Below are 7,594 nucleotides of genomic sequence, written 5' to 3'. Positions count from 1 at the left end.
AGCTGCCACAGCCCCCAGCATCACATCCTTTCCTGGCAGCAGTTCAAGCAAAAAGGAAGAAGAGCAAAACAGGGCTTTCTCTATGCACATCCCTTCTAAGAAAGTCACTCCCAGCGGACTCTTGACAGTGTTTCCCTCAATCCCAATGATTGGAAGTCATGTTTGGCCTCAGGAAACTCTCACTGGATGAAGAAATTACAGTGCCGGGGGTGGATTGGGGGGCACAGCTGGCTGGCTGCTGCAGGCACAGATCAGGGGGGATGTGAATCTGGCACCCACCCCTCAGCTCTGTTCATCCAGTCCTCCCTGGCTTGGGGGGCACACAGGGTTTGGGGGCCTCAGAGATGCAGGAGACGTGAGTCTGCTCGGGTTCTGGGGGCACAGGCCTGAGGGGGGCGTGGAAGGGCAGGTGTGGTGAGAGGCCAATCCCAGAAGCTTCTGGAAGCAGGCGGGGCCAGGAAGGGCAGGGGCTGGGAGACCCCGCGGAGACTGTGGAGGAGAGGGCGAGATGACCCTCGTGCTGAGCAGCTGCCATTGTCGGCGCCAGCAGACCAGGCGTCGAGGCCCACTTGACAGGGAGACGCCGAGGCCCCAGGAGCAGAGCTGTTCAGTCAGCCCTGGCCCCACAGCCATCAGGCTCCTCTGGAGCTTTTCATGGGGAGAAGTGCACGGTCCGAGGACCCGGCCTCCGCGGAGAGTGTTGGCATCTGCCAGGACCTCGGCGCCCTGACTCATGAGAGTCTGCGTTGCGATCGTTCCATTTTAGGATGGTGCAAAAGTGACCCGCGTTCAGTAAAACCACGCACTGACTTTGGCTCTTCTCCCGGGCTGGTGATACGGGGCCCGAGCACCTCCATCAGGCTGGGCAGAGCAGGGGCTTCGGGGGCCGTGAGAGGGACAACCAGCTCTGCAGTGTGTGGGGTCACTGAGCAGCGATGCTTGCAACTTGGGGGTCATTCACTGCTTTCTTTTGGGACAGTCTCGCTATGTAGTCCAGGCTGGCCGTGAACTCACTACGTGGCCCGGGCTGGCCTCGAACTCCCAGCAATCCTCCTGCCTCAGCCTCCCAAATGCTGAACACCATCATGCCTAGCCATTAAATTCATTTTTGATTCATAGTATTTTCAATGTATGATGCGTTTATGGGGTAACCGCAGCAGCATAACTTGAGCATCGAAGTCGGCAAGGAAAGTTACTCCGTTAGCCACAGAGTCCTGGGATGCTAGACTCCTGCCCTCCTGACAGCCCTGCCCCTAGAACTTCACTGTCTTCCATTTAAACGGGGGTGGTGGTGCCTGCTGTGTCCCAGGACTGTCCCAAGAAAACCACCCTCAGCCCTCAGTGACCAGCAAATAGCATGGGGCTGCCCACACGTGCACCTCCTCTGTGCGTGCTGAAGCTGATGCCGTATAAGAGTCCGTCTCAGCCTTGATTTCAAGGCATCACCCGATCTAGGTCCCATTCATTTCTCCTGAGTCCAAAGGTGCTCATTACTAAACAGGCACTAATCTCCCTTTCATAGAAGTCCTTCCCAAGCATCTATGTAGCGAAATCTGCATTCCTTTATCATGAGCTCTTTTCCTTATTTCACTGTAATATTACAACCAGAGCATCATGCTGATTTGGCCCATTATGGGTTGCAAGTGGGCTATTACCTGTGCATCTGATTTCAGGAGAGGAAGACAGGTACGGGAAAGACACAGTCAGACACCACCTGGCCATAGGACAGCTTGGTCATACTGAGCTTGGTGGAGGATGTGTAGGGAACCACGAACAGATGTGTACAAGGTGATCAAAGGCCAAGAGGTAGCGCACGCCTGTAATTCCAGCTCTCGGGAGGCCGAGGCAGGAGGATCGCCATGGGTTCGAGGCCAGCCTGGGGTACATAGCGAGTTCAAGGTTAACCTGGAAAACCAATTTTTAAAATATCTGTGAGGTTTAATGCAAGGGTCAAACTCTGTCCCTGGTACTGATCTCTCCTCGCCCCCTGTAGGATGTCTTCTCTGACAGAGGAGCAGCCATACCCCAGCTTACTCAGCCCACTGTTGAAAGGCACATGCTGAATTTAATTGCCACTTGAAATGCCACCAACAAGGTCAAACTACGATTGACATCAGTGAAAAGCTATTGTGCATGTAAAGGAGACCTGGCAACAGTGTGCACGGGGACAACCGTGACGGGGTGTTTATCATAGGAGGAAGAACCTCCATATTCACTCATAGACCTGTAACTGAATGCCGTCCTTGTCCCCAAGAAGGAAGACACACACACACACACACACACACACACACACACACACAAACACACAGATGAAGCTGTCACCTTCCGTTACTGCTACGTGCAAGACAGATGGCTGTGACTGGCCAGGGAGAAGCAGCAGCGTGGAAACATGCACAAGGGTCATCGGAGGCTTGGGAGAAAGTCCCAGAGACGGCAGCAGCGTGTTCTTTCAAAAATGCTGCTATTCCCATGGTGTGGAGGACCTATCGGTGTGGATTACCGAGGGCATGAAGAACTCAGTCAAAAGTTGTTCAAAACAGATTCTGAATCCGGAGAGGTGTTAGGATTACCCTAACCAACATACTTCTCTTTGTTTTTATGCACAGGAGTGATGTATGATACAATCTCTGCCTCCAGAGCTCTTTCAGTGACACTAAAATGAAAATTCCGAATGAATTTCGAGAAAAGCATTATGTCAGCGTCTCCAAAAGGAAACATTATGTCAGAGCATAACAAGCAGAAGGTTTCCTTTTTCCAGTAGAAGTCAAATACAGGCACATCTTGTAGTCAGTGCTGTTGTGGCAGGGCTTGTCAGATGGGAGGAACGGTACCAAGAAGAGGAACGGACAACAGCAGACGCAGAGAAGCTGTCATAAAACTGGGGGGCTCAGAACTGTGGGGGACAGGACAGGGGGCACAAGGGGGGTGGGCATGAGAGCCCAGGGTGGCACCATGCTGAGCTCCTGGTCACTGGAAAGAACTATGCAGTGGCTGGCTGACTCCACTAAGACGAAGGAGAAGATTCGGGGACACGGAGTCTCCCTATGGTATGGGGCTGAATTTAGGGTTCATGCTTTAGATGCCATGTCCAAGTTCAACGCTTCTGACCTGGGACAAGGACATAACCTCCCTGCACCTGAGCCTCGTTGGCTATGAAGTGGCCATCACAAAAAATCGCCTTGTACCTGACGATTAAGATGTGCTGTGTACATACATGACACATCTTAACTCTCTTTACCTCCCCTTGCCTTTCCCCCACCTTCATCTCTTGGTCCGCTTCCTCTTTGCAAAAACATCTCTCTTCTTTCTATTGTCCATCTTTTATTTTGCTCTTTGATTTATTTATACTTTAGTTTTCTCATATAAGAGAAACCATATGATGTTTAAGCTCGTGTTTCTGATTTATTTCACTTAACATTATAGTCTCATGATGCACCCATTTTCCTAGTGAATCCAGTTTGTCCTTCTTCGTGGCAGTGTAGTACTCCATGGAGGGTAAATACCACATTTTCTTTATACATTTATTTGTTGATGGGCATATAGGCTGCTTCCAAGATTTAGTTATTATGAATTGTGCTACTGTAAACATGGGTATGCACGTATCACTGTAATATGATGTCTTTAACTCTTTTGGGAAGATATCCAGAAGGGGAATAGCTGGGTCAAAAGGAATTTCTAGCTTCAGTTTTTAGAGAAGTCTCCATATTGTTCTCCATAGTAGTTGTACTACTTTACACTCCCACCTTCGGTGTAGCAGGGTCCCTTGGTCCACACAGCCTCACCAGCATGTGTTATTGATTTCTTGATGATGGCCATTCTTTCTGGGCTCAAGTAGAACCTTGGTGTTTTTTTTAATTTGCATTTCTCCAATGGTCAGCGGTGTTGAACATTTTCTCTTGTATATACTGGCCATTTGTATTTCTCCTGGGAAGTGTCTCTTCATTTTGGTTGCCCATTTTATGAGTGGGTCTTTTATTCTGGGGGTCTAAGTTTGTGAGTTCTTTATAGATTCCACATACTAGTTCTCTAATGAGGTGTAGCTGACAAAAATTTGTTCCCATTCTATAGGTTGTCTCTCCACTCTGTTCATTGTTTCCTTTGCTGTGCAGAATCTTCTAAGCTGAGAGAGTCCTTGCCTACACCTATGACTTTGGGAGTTTTGCCTATTTTATCTCCTAGCAAGTTAAGTGTTTCAGTTTTAATATTTAGATCTTTCAACCATTTTGATTTTAGTTTCATACATGGTGAGAGCTGTGAATCTAGAATCAATCCTCTGCATGTGGATAGCCAGTTTTCCCAGCACCATTTGCTAAAGAGGCTCTTTTCTCCAGTGTATATTGTTGGCCCCTTTGATAAAAATTCAGGTGGATGAATGTGTCTGGGGTTGTTTCTGTGCCCTCTGTCCTATTCCACTGATCCACACGTCTGGTGTTTGTTTGTTTGATTGTTTTGCCAATACCGTGCCTTTTTTTATCACTGTAATTTTGTAATATAATTTGAAATCCAGGATTGTGATGCATTCTGCTTTGCTCTTATTGCCCAGGATTGCTTTTATTATTCTGTGTCTCTTACGGTTCCCTAGGAATTTTAGGATTGTTTTCTCCAGTTCTGTGAGGAATGTTATTGGTATTTTGATCAGGATTGCATTACATCTATGGATCAGTTTTGGGAGAACACAAATTTTGACGATGTTGTTTCTTCCTATTCAGGAACAAGGGATATCCTTCTATATTCTAATGTCCTCTTTGATCTTCTTTTTTATTTTTTTTATTTTTTTATTTATTTATATTTTTTTGGTACCAGGGATCGAACTCAGGTCCTTGTGCTTGTGCAACAGGTGACAAAATTACTGAGCTAAATCCCCGGCCTGTTCTTCTTTTTTAAAGTATTCTAGTTTTTATTGCACATGTCTTTTACTTCCTTGGTGAGGTTAATTCCTAAGTATTTCATTTTTCTTGATGCCATTGGGAAAGATGTTTTCCTAATTTCTTTCTTAGTGAGTTCATTATCGGTGTACACGAATGCTACTGATTTTTGTGTGTTGATTTTATATACTATAAAACTCTTAAAATGGAAGGGTGTTTGTGATCTTGGATTAGGCAATAGTTTCTTCTCTGAGGCACCTTAAGCAAAAATTTACCCAGGGAAAAAAATAGATGAATTAGACTTGATCAAAATTAAAACTTTGTGTCCCAACAGATACCTTCAAGAAAATGAAAAACAGGGCGGCAGCCTGACATGCCTCTCGGGCCTCAGTCTCCCACGGCCGCCTCCCCCAGGCATGGCCCAGGGCCTCACCTCACTATGGCAGCAGCACCACGGCACGGCATGCTCGACTTCATGCTCGGTGCCAAAGCTGATGGTGAGGCCATTCTGAAAGGCCTGCAGTCCATTTTCCAGGAGCAGGGCACGGCAGAGTCGGTGCATACCTGGCAGGATCATGGCTACCTAGCAACCTACAGAAACAAAAATGGCAGCTTCACCAATTTGAGAATTTATCCACATGGATTGGTATTGCTGGACCTTCAGAGTTACGGCAGTGGTATCCAGGGCAAAGAAGAAATCGATAACCTTTTGAACAAAGTAGAAGAGAGAACGAAAGAATTGAGTCAGGCCAGTATTGAGCGGGTGAAGCATTTACCAACCATAGTTTGAGGAGGGGCCATCGACAGATACAGGCCCACTGCTGATGGGCGCCTGGTTGAGTATGACATAGATGAAGTAGTACATGATGAAGATTCACCTTACCAGAACATTAAGATTCTACACTGAAGGCAGTTTGGAAATACTCTCATCCTTAGTCGGGATGTTAATTTGGCAGAGTGACTTGGCATATACCCGGGCCATCACGGGCAGTGGCAAAGAAGATTACACTGGCAAAGACGTACTGATGCTGGGAGGCGGAGATGGAGGCAAATCACGTGAAATAGTCAAACTGAAACCAAAGATGGTCACTATGGTAGAGACTGACCAAACGGTGGTTAACGCATGTAAGAAATACATGCGCAAAACACGTAGTGACGTCTTAGGCAATCTTAAAGGAGACTGCTATCAGATTCTAAGAGAAGACAGTATTACTGTACTGAAGAGGTACAACAAAGAAGGGAGAGAGTTTGATTATGTGATTAATGAGTTGACAGCTGTTCCAAACTCCACATCTTCAGAAGAAGATTCCACATGGGAGTTTCTCAGACTGATTCTTGACCTCTCCATGAAAGTATTGAAACAGGATGGGAAGTATCTTTCTTACACAGGGGGGACTGTGTCAATTTGACAGAATCCCTGTCGCTCTATGAAGAACAGCTTGGGTGCCTGTATTGTCCTGTGGAATTCTCAAAGGACATCGTCTGTGTCCCTTATACTTGGAATTGTGGGTGTTTTACACTGTTTGAAAGAAAGCTAAACCCTGAAGATAGATATCCAGTGAGGTGTGCTGCAGACAGCCTTCCTGACCTCCATATGCTGTACATGCCATCAAAATGAGTCAGGCAATTGGTTGTGACTTCCTGAAAGTTTTCTCTTTTTAATTATTATTTTTAATTTTAAAAAGCAAATGGAAAATGTATATTTTGATGAGCTAGGGTGTTATTTTTTTGAAAGTCAGCTGAAGGACAATTAGCAAAGACTGCTAAATGCACTGGCCCCCTAGAATGTGATTTTTGTTACTTTTTATTTCTGTGTGGGTGTTTTGTTTTGTTTTGTTTCGATTGTGGTAGAACTTAAAGTTGGACCTTTGGAGAAATGAGCATCATTGTTTTTGTTTCAGAGGGAAGTTCTTGATAGTTTTTTAAAAATTGACAGATTTTAAAATTTGGTGCTTTTAAGAAAGAGTTAAAAATGAATAGCAATGCTTCAATTAAAGTTACAAAAGAGATTTTAAAAGAAAGAAAATGAAAAGCAGCTGAGTGTGGTGGCACACACCTGTAATCCTAGCACTCTGGGAGGCTGAGGCAGGAAGATTACAAATTGGAGACAAGCCTAGGCAATTTAGAGATTTAGATACAGTCTCAGCATAAACAGTTTTAAAAGGGCTGGAGGTATACCTCAGTGTGAAGGACCTGGGTCAGTTCAATTGCCACTACCAAAAAAAAAAAAAACATAGAAAGGAAGGAAGAAAGGAAGGGAAGGAGGGAGGGAGACAACCAGCAGAATGGGTAAAAATAATTTTAAATCACATATCTGATAAAGGTCTAATATTCAGAATAAAGATCTCTTGCAATATAACAATAAAATGACAACCTAATTTAAAATGTACAATTTGAATAGAGATGTCTCCAAAAAAGATATGCAAATGGCCAGTAAACACATGAAAAGATACTCATCATTAGTCATAAGGGAAATGCAAATCAAAACCACGAGGAGATACCATTTCACATTCACTCGGATGACTGTAATCACCGAAGCAGATAATAGCAGGAGTTGGCAAGGATGTGGGAAATTAGAACCCTCATCGTACTCACCTTGCAGCAACATAAAATGGTGTAGCCACTGTGGAAAAGGGATTGGCAGTTACTCAAAAGTTAAACACCAGCGCCACACATGATCTGCCAGTTTCGCTTCTAGGTATATACTCAAGAGAACTGAAAACATATGT

General features: G+C 45.2%; 1 pseudogene; it reads left to right on the top strand.

Moving 5' to 3' along the window:
- The first annotated feature begins 5,304 nt into the window (after positions 1-5,304).
- On the top strand, positions 5,305-6,410 carry LOC101711972 (spermine synthase pseudogene; annotated as a pseudogene).
- The last annotated feature ends 1,184 nt before the right edge of the window (positions 6,411-7,594 follow it).

Source organism: Heterocephalus glaber, unplaced genomic scaffold (assembly GCF_053883595.1).
Source record: "Heterocephalus glaber isolate CG9 unplaced genomic scaffold, H.glaber_assembly_v1.0 deba00000768, whole genome shotgun sequence".
Classification (NCBI taxonomy): Eukaryota; Metazoa; Chordata; class Mammalia; order Rodentia; family Bathyergidae; genus Heterocephalus; species Heterocephalus glaber.
Note: the sequence above shows the minus strand (reverse complement) of the source record. Positions and strands in the feature narration are given on the sequence as shown.